The following is a 20170-nucleotide window of genomic DNA, read 5'->3' on the forward strand; positions in this document are numbered from 1 at the left end:
CCCCCCCCCCCCCCCAAAACATCAGAACCAATGGTACAATGACAAAATCAGAGCAGGCAAACATTAACTCAGAAAAAAAAGAGAACATGGAGGAACAACAACAAAACAACCACACTATTAAATGCATACAGAGCACACCTAGCAGAATACAAAAAACTCATCCACAAAGCAAAGAGAGAATTCTACTCAAACAAAATAAATACCAACATAACCCAAAGATGCTCTTCAATATCGTAAAAAATCTAACCAAGTCATCCAGTGATGACCAGTCATCATCAACATCCAAGATCAGAAGAAACGATTTCGCAGATTTCTTTAATGAAAAAATAAAAAAAACCTCATAACTAACAACCTCAGCAACAACTCACAAAACCTGAACATTCATACATCAAGTTGGACCAACTTTGAGACAGCATCATCACTGGAAATTGAAATGATCATCAAAAAAATGAACATTGCTAAACACCCTATTGATTGAATACCCATAGCGACAATCAAAAATATCGAACCATCAATAACCAAAACGATAACTGACATCGTAAACCTATCCCTCACAGAAGGAAACTACCCAGAATGCCTAAAATCAGCAATTATAAAACTCATACTAAAAAAGAACCTTGATCCAGAAAACCCACTGAACTACCTACCCTTCTTCGCCAAAATAATTGAGAAAATCGTCCACTCATGACTCGGCGACCACCTTGAAGAAAACATCCTCCTACCCATGCAATTTGGATTCAGAAAACAACTAAACACTGAGACACTACTATTATCATTAAATGACACCATACTTAAAGGTTTCAAAAACGGACATAGCTACCTCCTAGTCCTTCTTGACCTGTCAGCAGCCTTTGACATGGTAAACCACTCTATCATGATTAACCGCCTGTCAGAAATTGGTGCAAAAGAAAAAACACTACAATGGTTAACATCATACCTATCACAAAGAACCTACCAAGTCTGGATCAATGACACCCTTTAAAAAAAACAAAACAAACCCTAGACACCGGAGTTCCCCCAAGGCTCTGCTCTTTCACTGACACTCTTCAACATCTACATGCTTCCGATATGTCACTTCCCCTCAAACCTTAAGCTGACCCACTTCAAATATGCAGATGACATTCAAATACTAATCCAAATACAAAAATCTGTGGAAGAAACCTACAAAAAAAAGCCACTTACCTAAACAAAATAAAACAACTTCTAACCAACATGAAACTAATCCTAAACTTCGATAAGACTGAAATAATCATACTGGATAGAAAGAACAATGCTCCCCAACTACCACCACTCTAACTAATGAACCATAAAGTGGCAATCTCTCCGGTTAATCATGCCCGCAACCTTGGAGTCATAATTGACAAGGAACTTTCCTTCAAGACCCACATCAGAACTAAAATCAAAGATGGATATCACAAACTCCTAACACTATGTCAATTAAAACCTTTCCTCTCCCCAAACAACTTCAGATCAGTCCTTCAAATACTCATCTTCTCCAACCTGGACTACTGCAACTCCCTACTATTCAACTTTCTCCTTAACACCATCCAACCACTCCAAATCCTACAAAACGCAACTGCAAGAATACTCACTGGATCAAAAAAACATGATCACATTACTCCTACACTTATATCACTTCACTGGCTCCCAATAAAATTCAGGATTGAATACAAAATACTATCCATACTAGACAAAATAATATACGAAAAACAAACAAACTGGCTAAGCTCATCCATAAAACTGCATTCACCAAACAGAAATCTAATATCAGCAAATAAAGGACTACTAAAGATTCCACCTGCTCGCTCTAAACAACACACCTCAACTCAAAAGAGAGCAATTTCACTAGGAAGCCCTAAACTCTGGAACCACCCTCCCAACCGAACTCCGAACACAAGAAAACTTAACTTTCAAAAAGGAACTAAAACCTGGATGTCTACCAAAGCCTACCAACTCACCCAATGACTCTAAAACACCACTCCCCTCCTATTGACACTAAGCAAAATGGTGGAACCAATGTAAGAAAATAACATAACAATGAACTGAAACATGTATAGTCTAACATACAAACTAAGTTTATAAAACAATATCTATGTAAAATGATAATATCTATGTTAACCATATGAATGAATCTTTTGAAATCTGTTAAAAATCGAAACCTTGCAAACCGTTGTGATGGCGAAACCGAACGCCGGTATATAAAACTTGATAAATACATTTTAAGACAACTCCTTTTGTTAAATCCATATTGGCTTTGTCTTTATACAGATGGTCAGTAATTTTTTCTTTTTTCAGACTAGCTTGTACCATTTTGCTAGGTACCATTGTTAGGCTCATGTGTGGTTTTCTAGATCACCTAAGGAGCCCTTTTAAAAAATGGGTGTTATGTTGGCTGCCCTCCAATCCTCAGGTACCATTGCAAAGTTGAATGAGAAGTTAGAGATTACTAGTAAATCTTCAGTTTTATTTTTGAGTTCTTTGAAACTTTTGGGGGTGTATACAATCTGTTTTTGGTGATTTGTTACTTTTAGTTTGCTCTATTACAAACTTCCTGGTTCATTGTGATTTGATTCAATTCTTCTGAATCCTCAGAGTATTATCAATGTGGGTATTTTTCAAAATGCCCTCCTGAGTAAAGACTCAAGCAAAGAATTCATTTAGTTTTTCTGCTGTTGCTTTGGCTTCCCTGAATGTCCTTTACCCCTCAGTTATCTGGTGATCCAGTTGACTTTCTCACTGGATTTTGCTTCGAATATACTTGAAAAAGTTTCAAGATTTTACCTCTCTCTCTTTTGACCCAACTTATTAATGCTTTATATTTAACTTGCCATTGATTATGCTCTCTCTCCTATTTTCTTCATTTGGATCTATCTTCCAGTATTTGAAGGGCATTCTTCTGGCTTTAATAACTTCTTTCACCTTAATCATTTAGCCATACTGTTAGTCTTTCTATCTTTTTTATAAATTCATAGAATATATCTAGTCTGGGCTTCCAAGATAGTATTTTTAAACAGTGCCTGCATGCAAACGTTTAACCTTTGCAACCACTCCTTTTAGTTTTTTCTTACTAATTTCCTCATTTTATCATGGTCTTCCTATTTTAAAGTTTAAATGCTACTGATGGTTTTTTTTTTTTTTTTTTTTTAATGTTCTCCTTATGCTTACACATAGGGTTTTGGTTTTAGGTGTTTATAAGTTGTAAGAGTAGGTGGCGTTATCCACCTAATTATTGGTTCTTTTAAGGGCAGAAAATTGGTTTTACATTTGTATGTTCATGACAGAGGCACTGTTGATGGGTACCTTTTCTGGATGAATCATTTACTTACATTTGTGTATCTGAGGTATCATCAGAGTGGAACATCCATGGCAGCAAGGAGAGGGGTGAGAGTGCTAGAAGGAAGTAGTGTTTTTCCTGTGTTTATCCAATAAACACCTATTTTATTTATTTTTTGTGCTGGGGGTGTTTTATCAGTGTTAATTGCTTAAAACCTAAAATCAGAAGATTTATGTAAAAGGTCCTTTTCCAGTTACCACTAATGTACTTCATGCATCCCTTTTTCTAGACCAACAGGCACAGAGCTCCTACACCTGGAGAGATTTCAGATGGTGATATCACCTATTTACGGTAGTTACTGCTGTTGGAAGTACTTTTGTGCAGGGAGAAGGAAATAATTTTATCATTATACAAGGCATGTGGTGTACTACAATAATTATGTACAGCATTTAGGCACTGACCTTAGACAATGCCTTTCTTCTACATTTCCCTGTAAAGTAAGAAAACAAATCACCTGGTGAATAATTTTAAAAGGCACATTTACATGAAAAGTACTTTTTTCTGATCTTTGTGATGCTTTGTATTTATTCAGATGAATATGCCTTGTGCTGCATACATACTGGCTGATCACAAATAAACCTGACATAGGCATTGTGAGAGCTTTTCAAAGAAAATATTATTTTGCCTTCTAAAGCAGACTTCAGATTTTTTTTTTTTTTACCTTTATTTGTTGGAAATGTTTCTGAAATTTACTGGAAGTTCCCAAAACAGGTCTAATTTTAAGAGTAATTAAAATCTGCAAACTAATCTGACACAGTATATGAAAAATGTGTAACAAGTATTCACTGTGTGTATTCTGAAAATCCAACGTTTTTGGGATCTATGAGGATTGGGTGTGAGAACAAAGTTTTAAAGGCATTAAGTTCTAGTGATATTGCATTAGGTATAGGGCAGAGATGGACAAACTACAGCCTACAATAGTGAGTGAGGTTGTAAAATACTAGGGAAGAAACCCTGATGAATTATCCTAAATTCAACCCCCCCCTTCCCCCCCCACTAATTTTGGTGTAAGATTATCCTGATAAATTTCTTGTTTACCTCAAAGCCCCACCCTACACCAAATACAACAACAAATAAATCACACTGTTAAACCTGGATGATGTATCTGTTTGTGCTTATTAACAAAGCTTCCCGAAAATAAACAAATTATATTATCATAATAGCGGACAAGATATATCATCATACATCATTATGACATTCTCAATGATCACAGTCTGACTTAAACCTGTTACTGGATAAGAACAATTCACTGTACTGTAATCTCAGTGACGCCAGCGAAATCAAACGTATCCCTGAACAAGGTAGTTGGTAGCCTCTTCTTTAAGAACATAAGAAATTGCCATGCTGGGTCAGACCAAGGATCCAGCATCCTGTTTCCAACAGAGGCCAAACCAGGTCACAAGAACCTGGCAAGTACCCAAACACCAAGAAGATCCCATGCTACTGATGCAATTAATAGCAGTGGCTATTAGCTAAGTAAACTTGATTAATAGCAGTTAATGGACTTCTCCTGCAAGAACTTATCCAAACCTTTTTTGAACCCAGCTATACTAACTGCACTAACCATGTTCTCTGGCAACACATTCCAGAGCTTAATTGTGCATTGAGTGAAAAAGAATTTTCTCTGATTAGTCTTAAATGTGCAACTTGCTAATTTCATGGAATGCCCCCTGGTCCTTTTATTATCTGAAAGTGTAAATAACCGATTCACATCTACTCGTTCAAGACCTCTCATGATCTTAAAGACTTCTATCATATTCCCCCCTCAGCCGTCTCTTCTCCAACCTGAACAGCCCCAACTTCTTCAGCCTTTCCTCATAGGGGGAGCTGTCCATGCCTGTTCAACACTTTTAACCTTTGCAGTTGTACCTTTCAGTTTTTTTCTAACTATTTTCCTCATTTTATCAAAGTTTCCTTTTGAAAATTTAGTGTTAGAGCTGTAGATTTACTTATTGTACCCCTTCCAGTTATTAGTTTAAATTTGATCATGTTATGATCACTATTGGCAAGTGGCCCCACCAGTTACCTCTGTCACCAAATCCTGTGTTCCACTAAGAATTAAATCTAAAATAGCTCCCTTTCTTGTTGGTTCCTGAACCAATTGCTCCATGAAGCAGTCATTTATTACATCCAGGAACTTTGTCTCTAGCAAGTCCTGATGTTACATTTACCCAGTCAATATTGGGGCAATTAAAAAGCCCATTATTATTGCATTGCCAAATTGGTTAACTTCTCTGATTTCTCTTAGCATTTCATCATCTGTCTGACCATTTTGTCCAGGTGGACGTTAGTATACTTCTATCACTAAACTCTTACCCAACACACATGGGATTTCTACCCATATAGATTCTACTGAGCATTTAGTTTCTGGTATCCTGTTGGACTCTATACCCTCCCGGACATAAAGTGTCACACCCCCACCAAGTTGATCCTCCCTATCATTGCGATATAATTTGTACCCTGATATATCACTGTCCCATTGGTTATCCTCCTTCCACCAGGTCTCTGTGATGCCAATTATGTCAATCTTATCATTTATTGCTATACACTCTAACTCTCCCATCTTACTTCATAGACTTCTGGCATTGGCATACAGACATTTCAAAGTGTGTTTTTTGTTTGTATTAACAACCTGCTTTTCAGTTATTAGAGATAATTTGGAAATCTTTAGCTCAGGTGATTTTTTACATATAGGCACATGGACTACGTTTGCTTTTATTGGAACCTCTCTGTTGGGATGCCCTAACTCTCCTGTTTCATTAGTATCCTTCAAGGATACATTTCTCCGTACCATGCACTGCTGAGTGACTGTCGGCTTTCCCCCTTGTTCTAATTTAAAAGCTACTCTATCTCCTTTTCAAAAGTTAGTGCCAGCAGCTTGGTTCCACTCTGGTTAAGGTGGAGCCCATCCTTTCGGGAAAAATCTCCCCCTTCCCCAAACGTTTCCCCATTTCCTTATAAAACTGAATCCCTCTTCCCTACACCATTGTCTCATCCATGCATTGAAACTCTGGAGCTCTGCCTGCCTCTGGGGACCTGCACGTGGAACAGGAAGCATTTCAGAGAATGCCACCCTGGAGGTTCTGGATTTCAGCTTTCTACCTAAAATCCTAAATTTGGCTTCCAGAATATAAGAACATGCCATACTGGGTCAGACCAAGGGTCTATCAAGCCCAGCATTCTGTTTCTAACAGTGGCCAATCCAGGCTATAAGAACCTGGCAAGTACCCAAAAACTAAGTCTATCCCATGCTACTTCTGCTAGTAATAGCAGTAGCTATTTTCTAAGTTAACCTGATTACTAGCAGGTAATGGACTTCTCCTCCAAGAACTAATCCAAATCTTTTTTAATCACAGCTACACTAACTGCACTAACTACATCCCCTGGCAATAAATTCAAGAGTTTAGTTGTGCGTTGAGTGAAAAAAGAACTTTCTCCGATTAGTTTTAAATGTGCTAATACTAACTTCATGGCATGCTCCCTAGTCCTTCTATTATCCGAAAGAGTAAATAATCGATTCACATTTACCTGTTCTAGACCTCTCATGATTTTAAACATCTCTATCATATCACCCCTCAGCCATCTCTTCTCCAAGCTGAACAGTTCTAACCTCTTTTGTCTTTCCTCATAGGGGAGCTGTTCCATCCCCTTTATCATTTTGGTCACCCTTCTCTGTACCTTCTCCATCGCAACTATATCTTTTTTTGAGATGCGGCAACCAGAATTGTACACAGTATTCACCTTGAATAAATAAAATAAAATAAATAAACACAAATAAAACATGGGGGTAATCTGCAAGGAGCGGCAGATACTACCTTGGGAAGCTTGCTGGGTAGACTAGATGGACCATTTTGGTCTTTTTCTGCCATCATTATTATGTTACCATGGAGCGATACAGAGGCATTATGACATTTTCCATTTTATTCACTATTCTCTTTCTATTAATTCTTAACATTGTTTGCTTTTTTGACTGTCGCAGCACACTGAACTATCAATGTATAATCCACTATGATGCCTAGATCTTTTTCCTGGGTGGTAGCTCCTATTATGGAACCTAACATCGTGTAACTATAGCATGGGTTCTTTTTCCCTATATGCATCACCTTACACTTATCCACATTAAATTTCATCTGCCATTTGGATGCCGAATTTTCCAGGCTCACAAGGTCATTACTGCCACCTCTGGTGGTCCAGCTTCCAGTCTAATAAAGAACTATTGTGTTTATCTCATATTCTAGCCTAGCCGATGGTTCCTCTCAGGATCTCCTCCTGAGGGCGCTGTCATCTGCCATCGGCCCAGGGATTCACCATTTCCTCTAAGTGGTCATTCCTTTCACTATTGTAACCTTGTGGGAGCCATCCACTACAGATCACCGACTCCGCTCACGGAAATATTATATAAACAGCTACTCCCCTTTCTCTGAGACTTGCCAGCAGCTTATATATAAGCTTATATATAAGCTATATAATAGTTTATATATAAGCTTATATATAAGCAAGCTGCTGGCAAGTCTCGAAGAAAGAGGAGTAGCTGTCTATATAATATTTGCGTGAGCGGAGTCGGTGGTCTGTAGTGGATGGCTCCCACAAGGTGACACTAGTGAAAGGAATGACCACTTAGAGGAAATAGTGACTCCCTGGGCCGATGGCAGATGACAGCGCCCTCAGGAGGAGATCCTGAGAGGAACCACCGGCTAGGCTAGAATATGAGATAAACACAATACTTCTTTATTAGACTGGAAGCTGGACCACCAGAGCTGGCAGTAGTGAGTTGCTGTGTCCAGCAAGGCTGAAGTCCTTCTGATACTGGAATATAATCTCTGGGTTGCTGAGCTGTAGAGAGAGACTAGAAGTAGTGAGTAGATAGAGTATACTGGATACAAGATGGTACACTCACAATAGTAGATGTCTGCAATGGTCTCTATGCCACAGAGAATCTTCAGTACATTCAGGAACAGGAGCCGTAGGCGAGCATTGGTTCCCACAAACAGTCTGTAATAAGAACTCACAATTGCTGTATATGAAATGGCTTCTAGAGTAGAAGAGAGTCTATATAAGATTCTAGGAACATGGGCCCTTGTGGAGCGAGTACCGTTTCATATCTGTAATCTCTGTACCTGCGATAACATCTTGGACGGAAGGGAGTCTTTCGAGCAATAGGAATGTAGGCCCTCGTGGAGCGAGTACCAATTCCTCTGTAACAGAACTCACTGTGTTCATGTCCGCGATCGCTTCCAGGAAACGAGGAGTCTTCCGAGTGTTCTGGCAATCTGAAATCAAGAAGAGAGAGCTGAGCCCCCGTGGAGCGGGTACTCCTGGTAAGTTTGAAAAGGCCTAGCAGTGGGGACAGGTTCCCCGGCTGACTCGGATCGTTGTTGCAAGTATCGTGGACTGCCGAAGCAAGTCCCGTTGAAGTTCCTTGCTAACTCGTTAGAGGTTAGCAAACAAAGACCTCTTAAAGTGCAAATGGATGACGTCACTATGGGGGGACGCCCCTGAGTTTCGCGCCCTTACGTCATCAGGAACATGGCGGATCCGTAGCGTCAATCTAGCCCGGGGGAACCAGGACCAAGAGGCAGAGAGAAGCCGTGGCTGTACTGTCCGTCAGAGCCGAAGGGAGTCTCATCCCAGATAAAGAGGGTGGAGCGAGGGGCGAGAAGAGGCACCAACGCAACATGGATAAAAGATCCCCTAATTCTAGTACCATTTGTCAGACTGTGAATCTGAAGGAAAGCTGTGAAAATGAAGACCAAAGAGCTTTCTAAGGAAATTAAAGATAGTTATAGACATGCACAAGATAGGAAAAGGCTACAAAATCATATCCAAGTGTTTGGATATCTCGGTGAGCTTTGTTGGATCAATTGTGAGGAAACTGAAGCAGTATCATATCCCAGAGACGTTTCCTAGATAAGGCCGTTCCTCAGATCTCAGTGTCAGAGCAAGGGGCAGACTTGTGAGGGAAGCTACAAAGAGGCCAACAATCACTTTGAAGGAGCTAAAGAGTTCAGTGGCTGACACTGGAGTGGAGATGCACCCATCAATCATATGAAGAGCTCTGCATACAACTGACCTGCATGGGAGGGTGGCTAGAAAGAAGCTGTTACTGAAGAAATACCACATCTGGAGTTTGCCAGAAAGCATCAGAGTAATCCAGCTAAAAATGTGGGAGAAGGTTTTGTGGACAGATGAGACAAAAATGAAATTTTTTTGGCCAAAATTCAAAACGCTGTGTGTGGCTCAAACCTAACACTGCCCATTCCTCAGCAAACACCATTCTAACAGTAAAGTATGGGGGGTGGCAGTATCATGTTGTGGCGATGCTTTTCCTCAGCGGGGACTGGGCATCTTGTTAAAATTGAAGGACGGATGGATGGTGCAACATATAGACTGAAGCATATAACAGACTGAAGCAAGATAACTTGCTTCAGTCTGCCAAAAAAACTAAAACTTAGGAGAAAGTTCACCTTTCAGTAGAACAATGATCCCAAGCACAAGGCCAAAGCAACACATGAATGATTGAACAACAAAAAGGTGAATGTTCTACAGTAGCCAAGTCAAAGTCCAGATCTAAAGCCAATCGAGAATCTGTGCCACTATTTTAAAATTGCAGTCCATACGCATTATCCAACCAACCTGAACAAGCTGGAGCAAATCTGCCAGGAAAAATGGGCAAAAATAACTCCCAAAAAGTGTGCAAAGCTGGTAGAATCTTACCCCACCAGATTAAAGCTGATATTGCAGCAAAAGGTGGTTCTACCAAGTACTAGTCTGAAGGAGTTGAATACTTACTCAAGCAGCATTTTTCAGTTTTTAATTTTATTTAACAAAGAATGCAGAGAAATAATAAATTGTGACTAAAAATTTACTTTAGCATGCTGGCTTGCAATAAATATAACTGTCTGGAGCAATCCGTGTAAGTGTCATTTGTAATCCACACAAATCTCCTGACGTTTTAGGGAGTTGAATACTTTTGCAAGCCACTGTATATCTTCAATGAGAAATATTCAAAATGAACTTCCTGTGCTCTATCCTTCCCTACATTCAACAAGAAGAATGGATGTGTTCCTTGCTTTAGAATTATTATTTTTTTAATATTATGCTTTTTCCCTGGATCTTCAGAATGCATGTGCACATATTCCCATTCATACCTCCTGTTGGTGCTACCTATGTTTTTTCAAGTAGACAAGATTTACTACCAATAAAGGGGTGTTCCCTTTTCAGATTTCAGCTTTCCCCATGGTATTCACAGAATGCCTTGCGGAGGTAAATGCACATCTATGTCATCAGGGGATTCATGTTTTCTCATATCTGAATGACTGGTTAATAATGGATACCTCTTATGAGAAAGTACTGCAGTCCCTGCAACAGATAATCAAGCTTCTCCAGAATCTGGTTTCTTTATCAACTTCGAGAAATCCCACCTTATCCTGACTCTAAATCTGCAGTTTATTGGTACACAAATAGACACCTTTCAGAAAAGAGCATTCCTGCCACATCACAGGCAGATCACATTTCACTACCATATCAATTAGATACTACCCAATGAGATCATCTCAGCTCATCAAGTTTTAGTAGCATTGGTCCATATGGTGGCCTTAATACATGAAGTTCTCATCACACTGCTACATATGCGCCATCAACAGTGGAGACAACGCAGTTGGATCAACTATGTCAGTCAGTACATTCACTGGTGAACATAACCTCAGATATGAAATAGGAACTGTACTGATGGTTTCAGCAACATGTACTATCAACAGGCTCACCTCTTCATCCACTGTCTTTATCAGACAACGTTGGTGACAGATGCCTCTATGAAAGGTTGGGGGGCCCATGTCTACTTTCTCCAAACTCAGGACACTTGGTCAGTTCAAGAAAAAGAACTCTAGATCTATTTACTCAGACTGAGAGCAATGAAAAATGCCCTGAAGACATTTACCCATTTCCTCAAAGAGAAGAGCATCTTGATACAAACTGACAACCAAGTCACCATGATTTATATCAACAAACGGGGACACGGGTTCCTGGAGCCTATGTCAGGAAACCTTTCAAATTTGAAAATGGCCAAACCTTTAAGCAACGTATCTGCCTGGTCTGGAAAACATAGTGGCACACAGTATCTGCTGAATATTCTATTGACACAAATGGTCTCTCAGACAGTCCACAGCCAAGAAACTCTTCAGGATGTGGGGTTGTCCCAAAGTAGACCTCTTCACTCCAGAAGTCATTGAAAAGGTCGACCTATTTTGTTCAGTCCTATGGAGCCTCTCAAGAGTTGCTCAAGACACACTACTACTCGATTTGGCATCAGACCTTGGTAATGCTTTACCTTTTTATATGCTTTTCCACTGTTACCACTTATTGCATGGACAGTACAGAAGCTTATTCGTGATGGAGTGCAGATGATCCTTGTTGCACCAGCATGGCCAAAAGACATATGTTACACATATGTAGTACAACTCTAGTCATGTCTCCCAGTTCCACTGGGAGTAGGATCTATGTTGCTTACACAAAGAGTCCAGCTGCTTCATCATGATCTGACATGGCTATGCTTGATGGCATGGATGTTGAGTTTACAATGATAGCAAAATTTGCCCTTCGTCCAGCGGCAGAAAACATTCTCCTCTGGGCCTGAAAATTGTCATCAAGACAATGGAAGCATTATGCCAGTTAGTACTCAAAAACAAAATGACCTGGATTCCTATTCCTGAGACTTGTGGCTAATACTAACATGCCTTCATCATCTCTCAACCTCTGGTTTAGCCCCTTTCTCTTCGAGTTCACTTAAGTGCCATAGCAGCATAATCACGATTAAGTAGACAACTCAATATGAACCAATTTCTTAGCGTCCAATCAGATGAATCCAGAACAAGTGGGTTATGCACCTCTACCAGCAGATGGAGGTGGAGCAAATTGACGTCACAGTACATATACCCCTGCAGTGACAGCCTGCCAGTATTCTCTGTTTCCAGCATATGGTGGACGTGCATTTCCCCATTGGGGATTGCTTCACTTTAAAGAAAAGGAGAATTGAGGGAGGAAATTTGCCCTGCTCTCCTGTGGTGATACCAAATGGTCCCTCCCACAATTGAGAATTTCTGAAGTGATTTCTGTGGTCCCTCAGATGAGTGCCTTGGTCCAGTAGCTGGTTTTTCAGCTGGCGTGGATTTAGCTGCTTAAGTAGCTGAAAGGCAGCGGGTGCAGGAAGTAGAGTGCAGTCATGATGGCACATGCCCTCTCCCTTTGCAGCTGGAGACCTTCTCTGTAATCAGCCAGGTAAGGCTGAGTTTCAGTAGGTTTAAAAAAAATATATACAGAAACTTAAGAGGTTTTCTGTTGTGTAGGACTTCTTTCTTCCTTTCCCTGGTCTCCATGCTGTTCTGACGTTTGTCCCGCTTCATGGGAGGTTGAAGATTGTGGGCAGCCTGGTGGATTAAGCAGCCTCCTTAGGCCAGGCCCTGCTCTGAGGCTTTTCGTTGCATGCCATATGGAGGGCCGCAACGGTATTTTGCACACTTTCAAAGGCTGCCCTCTACAGGATTGTCAGTCTGGCCTGTGCTTCTAGCTGTTTCCAGGTTGTGTGCCCAGTTTTTGGATGCACAGTTGGTCATGTAGTCTGTGCGTCCACGTTAAGCGCTGCTGTAGAAGTTGCACGTCTACCTCTGAGCACAACTTGAACTGTGTACTTAAGTTCTTTGTGATTCTTATTTTTGAGCGCCTAGATGTGTGATGCCTAAGTATTGCACGCATAAGTTTGTGTGCCCAAGTTGAGCTCGCCTATTTAAAAAAAACAAAAAAGCCCCCAGGTAGGCGCACGCTTCCGGCCGCAACTCAGCGCACTGTCTGCCATAATAGTGCCTGTGACTTTGTGGGTTTAGTGTCCTTCTCTTGCACCGCTTGTCATATATTCAGGCATCTCAGCCAGGAGTGCCCGCTAATTTGTGCCAGCACTGTTTAGAGGCTCAGGGAGACTTTTCTTCCTCCAATTTCACTAAGCCTGGTTCTTCCCAGCCGGATGTGGGTTTGGGTGAAGACTGTTCAGGTGGGGTGCCTGATTTTGGAACTCCCCTAACTGGTTCCTCGGCAGGAGAAGTTAGGTCAGTGAATACTCCTCCGGTACCTTCTGGTCTGGCTACTTCTACTTTTTCATGGGTAGAATTTTTTTCCAGGGATTGCAATCCTTTCTTCAGGTGCAGGCCACAGCCCTGTCCAATGTTCCCATAGCAGAGGCGCAGGTAGGAACCATGCCTGGACCTTCTGTTAAGTGCCGGAGTACTCCTAGAGCAGCAGCGGGTCCTCTGAATTGAGATCCGGATGGCATGGATGATGACTCCGATCCTGACTCTTGAGGATGGTGAAATTCCTCCTAGATTAGAACTGTATAGGAACTATATTATGGTTCTTTCATAGAGATGTACCTACAGCTCTGATTTCCCAGACCTTGAAAATGTGACAGATTCAGTGTCTAAGCCAAAGAGAAATCCGTAATGGAAGCCATTCAATAATTGATTTTTCTTGAGTGGGGCGCTCCAGAGGATAATTTCAAAGGGGGTTGGGTTTTGGAGGCCTGTACCCCTTGGATCCAGTGGTAAAAGAGTGCTTACGTTTTCTGAAGGTAGATGCACTTGTATGTGCATTCTGCAAGCGGTCCACTATTCTCGTGGAAGGTGGAGCAGCCTTGAAGGATGATCATGATAAAAAGATTGAGACTATCCTTCAGCAAGAATTTGAAGCAGTGGCAATGTCCTTGCAGATCACTTCCTGTTGTTCCTTGGCTTGCTCTTGGATTTTCAGAAGGCGTTTGACAAAGTTCCTCATGAGAGGCTTCTAGGAAAAGTAAAAAGTCATGGGATAGGTGGCGATGTCCTTTCGTGGATTGCAAACTGGCTAAAAGACAGGAAACAGAGAGTAGGATTGAATGGACAATTTTCTCAGTGGAAGGGAGTGGACAGTGGAGTGCCTCAGGGATCTGTATTGGGACCCTTACTGTTCAATATATTTATAAATGATCTGGAAAGAAATATGACGAGTGAGATAATCAAATTTGCAGATGACACAAAATTGTTCAGAGTAGTTAAATCACAAGCAGATTGTGATAAATTCCAGGAAGACCTTGTGAGACTGGAAAATTGGGCATCCAAATGGCAGATGAAATTTAATGTGGATAAGTGCAAGGTGATGCATATAGGGAAAAATAACCCATGCTATAATTACACAATGTTGGGTTCCATATTAGGTGCTACAACCCAAGAAAGAGATCTGGGTGTCATAGTGGATAACACATTGAAATCGTCGGTGCAGTGTGCTGCGGCAGTCAAAAAAGCAAACAGAATGTTGGGAATTATTAGAAAAGGAATAATGAATAAAACAGAAAATGTCATAATGCCTCTGTATCGCTCCATGGTGAGACCGCACCTTGAATACTGTGTACAATTCTGGTCGCCGCATCTCAAAAAAGATATAATTGCGATGGAGAAGGTACAGAGAAGGGCTACCAAAATGATAAGGGGAATGGAACAACTCCCCTATGAGGAAAGACTAAAGAGGTTAGGACTTTTCAGCTTGGAGAAGAGACGACTGAGGGGGGATATGATAGAGGTGTTTAAAATCATGAGAGGTCTAGAACGGGTAGATGTGAATCGGTTATTTACTCTTTCGGATAGTAGAAAGACTAGGGGGCACTCCATGAAGTTAGCATGGGGCACATTTAAAACTAATCGGAGAAAGTTCTTTTTTACTCAACGCACAATTAAACTCTGGAATTTGTTGCCAGAGAATGTGGTTCGTGCAGTTAGTATAGCTGTGTTTAAAAAAGGATTGGATAAGTTCTTGGAGGAGAAGTCCATTACCTGCTATTAAGTTCACTTAGAGAATAGCCACTGCCATTAGCAATGGTTACATGGAATAGACTTAGTTTTTGGGTACTTTGCCAGGTTCTTATGGCCTGGATTGGCCACTGTTGGAAACAGGATGCTGGGCTTGATGGACCCTTGGTCTGACCCAGTATGGCATTTTCTTATGTTCTTATGTTATGTTCTCTCCCAGAAGTTTGATGTCCCTAGGGGTAAATTCCAGGGCAGTTAAGGAACCTGCTGCTATCGCCTTGGCAGATGCGGACTGTGATCTGGTCTGCACATTAGCCAGTGGGGTGGCTTTAATAGTAGTGGCCAGGCGTCAGTTATGGTTGATATATTGGTTGGCCGATACGACCTCCAAGGCTAGCCTCAGCAAGTTGCCCTTTAACGGCTTGCCTTTGTTTGGAGCAAGTTGGTGAAACTGGCCGGTGAGTGTGATGAATCTTCGGTTCCTTGTTTGCCAGAGGATAAGTGGGCGCAGTGCTCCTTTAACATTAAAGGTCGTTCTAGTGGATCAACCCTATAAAGGAGTGATCTTTCAGAGGACTCAACCCTTCAGTAGGTCCCAGTACTTTCATCCCCGATAACCCAGAAGAGGCGCAGGCTCGGGTAGTGGAACCTCCCAGTGAAGATTTGCTGACCCACCCCTGGGAACAGGAGTTAGGGGGATGCCTCTCTTATCAGAGGTGTGTCGAAATCAAATCTTATCAGATGGTCCTAGAGGTGCTACGAGAAGGATATGTGATAGTTCCGCAATATTCCTCGGGACATGTTTATGGAGTCTCCCTGCCACTCCCCGCAGAAGACGCAGGGAATGGAGGGTACATTGGCAAGGCTCCTCAAGTCTTAAGGAAATTCGGGGTGATATTCCATTCATTTATTTCAATGTGCCAAAGGAGGAGGGCTTTTTTCTCTCCATCCTGAACCTCAAAGGCATCAGCCGTTCTCTGCAAGTGAAGTATTTTTGCATGGAAACTTTGCGCTCGGTGATAATGGCTGTGCAGTTGGGGGAATTTCCGACCTCTCTGGATCTGTCCAAGGCGTAGCTCCACATTCCTATCTGACTAGAACACCAACGCTTCTTGTGGTTTGCGGTTCTGGGCTGACACTTTCAGTTTTGGGTGCTGCCTTTGGTCTAGCCATTGCTCCCTGAACCTTTTCCAAGGTAATGGTACTTGAAGCGGCAGAGTTGAGAAGGGAGGAAACCCTAGTACACCCATATTTGGACGACTGGCTGATTCGTGCCAAGTCACAGGAAGAGAGCAGCCTGGTGACTCGCAAGGTGATTTCCCTGTTGCGGGAGCTTGGCTGGTATTGATCCTGTACAATAACCAACCTCGTTTCCTTGAATATATAATTCTTCAACCTCCAAAGCAAAATAGGAAACCTCCAGATTTTGTGGTTTTTGTGCGGTTGCCTTCTGTGGTCCAGCCCTTTATTTTGACTGGCCACTTAGATGGCTTCCGTGTTTTATTCTTAAGTTTTATTAATAAACCATTATTTTTTGATAATTTTCATCATTTTTCTTATTTGTACTGCTCAGTTTCTATGTGATAATTTGTGCATTAGTTCCCCGATGTGCAGTGCGATCCCTCTTTATTTGTACATTTGCAAATGCACTTATCTTTGAGTTGTTAAATTGCCGCCGCTGTTATGGGGCCGCCTCCGCTTGCCCGACACTGGCCATGTTTCGGCAGTTGTCTGCCTGCTTCAGGGGCCACGGGAAGGGATTTCTAGTCGCGGAACCTCCATCAAGAATGCACTGGCGTCCTTTCTAAAATTAAAATAGCCTATTACCTTTATGCCCAATTTTAAAACCAATTCCTTGACTTCTATTGCTTACATTTAAAATTATACCACTATCGAGCTTTTGGTACTTACTATTTTTCGATTTCACTCGTCAACGTGAGCGGCGCCTTCATGCTTCTATCCGGCGTCTCTCTCTATCCTACCATTTTTATAGTATCTCCAGCCCACTTAATGGACCAATCACCTCATCTCCCTGTGATCCTGGGTGCTAGCACCCTAGGGTGCCTACCTGTCAATCAATCTAATGACGTCACCTACCTTACGTGGATGTATCCACATAAGGTAGGTGACGTCATTAGATTATTCACCCCACATACAATCCTTCCATAAGAAGGTGGTTCTTTGTACTCATCCTAAATTTCTACAAAATTGTCAGCATTCCATATCAATCAATGAATCAGTTGTCCTTCCAACTTTCTACCCTTACCCTTTTGACCTTTTCCCCCACATGAAGGAGAAAAGGTGTTGCACCCTCTGTGTTATAAACGTGCTCTTGCCCATTACAAAGGACACAACCTCACTGCAAAGCTTCATATCTCTTCGTGGCCTATGAACCCAATTGCATGGGAGTTGCAGTAGTAAAATGAACAATGTCGAACTGGATAACAGACTGTATCCACCCTTGCTTTGCTGCCGCAGAGTTGAATCTAGAAAACCAAGCGCAGGCACATTGGCTCTGAGCTATCGCCTGTTTCTTTGCCTTCTTAAAGGAAGTACCTCTGAACGATATCTCCAAGGCTGCAACATGGTCTTCGGTACATACCTTCGTTTCCCACTGTTGTCTGGATATGTAAGCAACATCAGACAGTGTTGTGGGAAAGGCAGTACTAACTGAAATCATTACACAAGTGTCGCCTCTCCATACATGAGGGGGTCCAGGTAGCCTGTAAAAAGAATGCTCCGCTGCAACCCTAAGCTTGAGACTTCCCACAGATCATGACTAAATCAGCCTGCTTATCGATGGGGAAAAAAGCAATTTTGCTTACTGTAAACAGTGTTTTCCATAGATAGGATGAATTAGCCATGAGCTACCCACCCATCTCCCTGGAGAGAACACTCTGCTTAGTTAGCTATGTTATAGACTGAGGAGATATTGGAGCAATGCTTGCATGGGAATTCCCGTATATGCTCAGACTTCAAAGCTCTACTAGCTTGGCGAGAGAAATCCATTTGTTGCAGGCAGATGATGTCACCCACAGATTTATTTATTTATTTGTTTTATATACTGCCATTCGGTTTTGCCATCATGGCTAATTCATCCTGCTATTTATGGAAAACACCGTTTATAATAAGCAAACTTGCTTTTCCTACTACCCAAGTCATGGGTTTCTCCAGTAGTCACTTTGCCTTCAAACGAACACACTCCATTTGCCACCACTCTGTCAGGCCAATGCAGAAAGGTGTGCTCATCCAATCACATCTTTCTGCCTGCATTTCAATGCATGTATTCTGTGCGCAAAGATTTCTACTGATGAGCAAGGAGTTGTGCATCAGAAAATGTGTGTTCCTAAATGGGATTACTGCTTAGCCCTCGCATGGAAATCCTATGCAAATGAAGACATTAAGCAATACAGCTTGATTCAGAGAGACTGGATTTGGCCTTTTTTGCACTGGAAACTTAACTCCTGGGTAAGAGCTAGAGTTATGTTTCCAGTGCTACTAAAACAAAACAAAACAAAAAATTGGAAAAATTGGAACACACCAGGTAAGTGTTGGCAGCTTCTGCCGCTTAACTGGATATGTTCTGATTTATCTGGGTAAGTGGCAGCTGCCAGCATTTACCCGGATAACTACTGACTTATCTGGTTTCTGGCAGCTGCTACCCACTGCCATATAGCCGGATAAATCAGTATTTATCTGACCATGTGGCAGCGGTGGCTGCTGCCACTTACTAAAATAGGGCCTATCAGAGATGTCTTCCCCTCCTTCCTGAGTTAAAATGTGCATTTGACCTGTGCCGTATGCACATTTTAAAGTTTATGCTTGTTTTTTAAACTTCTGATGCATTTGCATAGCAGTAGCTTACTGCATTGGGAGTTAAATATTTAAACTGAGCGTAAAACCATGTGCTTAAATCAAGCGCACAATGTTTTAACACTCAGCCACCTGCATTGGTCGCAAGTGTCAATGTTAAAATCAAATGCTCACCCAATTTACAACCTTGACATACTCCCATACCAACCAACTTGCTTATCAGTCGTCTTTCAAGCCTTACTGAATTCCAGGTAAGCAATGTCTAATGCACATCCCCCTGATTCACCACGTGTCACTATAGTGGGACCGACTTAATGACTAGGCATCTATAGCTCCTCATGGTCCATAGATATCTGGCACAAACACAAAAAATTCCAAATCTTATGTCTCTTTCCAAATGGATTTATTAAAAAGCAAACAAAAAAAACACAAAAAAAAAAAAAACAACCCAGGAAACCAGCGGGTACCCAAAGGAAAAACAATATGTACAGCCAACAAACAATCATAAACAGAAAAGCTGGCTTTACCTGAGCAATAACTGTATACACTTTGGCAGTTCCCTCACTGCAGGGAGCCAAGCTAAGCTTGTTAACTCCAACAAAATACTTGGTATGGTTTAAATTATGTTAAGAAACAGTACAATTTTAAATTTCCTTCCCCCTTCTGGGCTTTCCTTGTATCATTCTCTCTTGGTTTCTTCCTCTTGGGCTACATCTGCTACTTTCTTTCTTGGTTTGTCCTTTGTACCTGGCCCTTCTGGGTGGGGAAAGCAACTTGACAGTCCCTTTGAGTTACAAGAGAGCTCCAGATAGGAAAATATACTCCTTTATAGGCACATCATAATCAGGTTTCCCTGACAGTTTCTTCCTTTGTGAAACCATGTTGTCTGTCCTATTTACATTTTTCCAGATACTGTATTATCTGTCTTTTTCTCCCTATTTTTGTAGTTTTTCCCTCTGCCAAGGGAAAAGGAGAAAGAATGGAGAAAGAATATCAGAAATGGGAAGAGCAAAGAAGTTACCATTGAACAATTAAAAAAAACAACCCAAAAAAACAGAGAAGAGGAGGCAGAACAGGTAGAATTATCAGAAAAATCAGAGACAGGGAAGGTAGTTAGAAAAGCAAACACCTAAATGGAGAAGCAAATTGCCGATTTGATATGTAAAAAGGGAAATGGATAACACAAAGGGTGAAAATAGGA

General features: G+C 41.4%; 1 protein-coding gene across 3 annotated transcripts in view; it reads left to right on the forward strand.

Moving 5' to 3' along the window:
• The window catches only part of LMBRD1 (LMBR1 domain containing 1), a 591116-nt gene that overhangs the window by 29242 nt on the left and 541704 nt on the right, over positions 1–20170 (forward strand). The gene's annotated exons all lie outside the window — the stretch shown is intronic.

Source organism: Rhinatrema bivittatum, chromosome 3 (assembly GCF_901001135.1).
Source record: "Rhinatrema bivittatum chromosome 3, aRhiBiv1.1, whole genome shotgun sequence".
NCBI classification, from domain to species: domain Eukaryota; kingdom Metazoa; phylum Chordata; class Amphibia; order Gymnophiona; family Rhinatrematidae; genus Rhinatrema; species Rhinatrema bivittatum.